This window comes from Equus przewalskii, chromosome 1 (assembly GCF_037783145.1).
Source record: "Equus przewalskii isolate Varuska chromosome 1, EquPr2, whole genome shotgun sequence".
Classification (NCBI taxonomy): Eukaryota; Metazoa; Chordata; class Mammalia; order Perissodactyla; family Equidae; genus Equus; species Equus przewalskii.
Window position 1 is genome coordinate 177,608,967 of NC_091831.1, and position 564 is coordinate 177,609,530.

Consider the following 564-nt stretch of genomic DNA (forward strand, 5'->3'; position numbering starts at 1 on the left):
TGCGCGCTTAGTCTGCTTAGCCTGCTCTAACAAAACATCACTGACCGGCTGGCTTAAACGACAGAAATTTATTCTGTCACAGTTTGGAAGGCTAGAAAGTCCCAGATCATGGGGCTAGCTCCTGGGAGCCTGTTGAGAGTTCTCCCCTTTGGTCGCAGGCAGTTCTCTCCTTGTTGTGTCCTCACATGTTGGAGAAAGAGAGAGCAAATTCTCTGGTATCTCTTCCTTTTTCTTTGAATGCTTCATGAATTTGCCTGTTGTCCTTGCACAGGGGCCATGCTAATCTTCTCTGTATTTTCACATTTTAGTGTGTGTGCTACCTAAGGGAGCGCTGGTGTCTCTTTTTATAAGAGCACTAAACCCATCGGACGTGGACTCCACTGTCATGACCGCATCTAACTCTAATTATCTCTCAAAGGCCCCATCCTCAAAGACCATCACGTTTGAGGTTACCGCGTCAACATAAGCATCTTAGAGGACACAAACATTCAATCATAACAACTAGTTTCTCTCTTTGTGTCCAAGTTTACTCTGCTTGTAAGAACACTACTCAGATCAGATTAG

The 564-nt window shown here is 44.9% G+C and overlaps 1 non-coding gene across 1 annotated transcript; it reads right to left on the bottom strand.

Annotated features, from left to right (window-relative positions):
- Positions 1-226: 226 nt before the first annotated feature.
- LOC139078365 (U6 spliceosomal RNA) lies at positions 227-332 on the bottom strand. Its single transcript, XR_011531294.1, has one exon. It is a non-coding gene; the product is annotated as a U6 spliceosomal RNA (small nuclear RNA).
- Between the last annotated feature and the right edge of the window lie 232 nt (positions 333-564).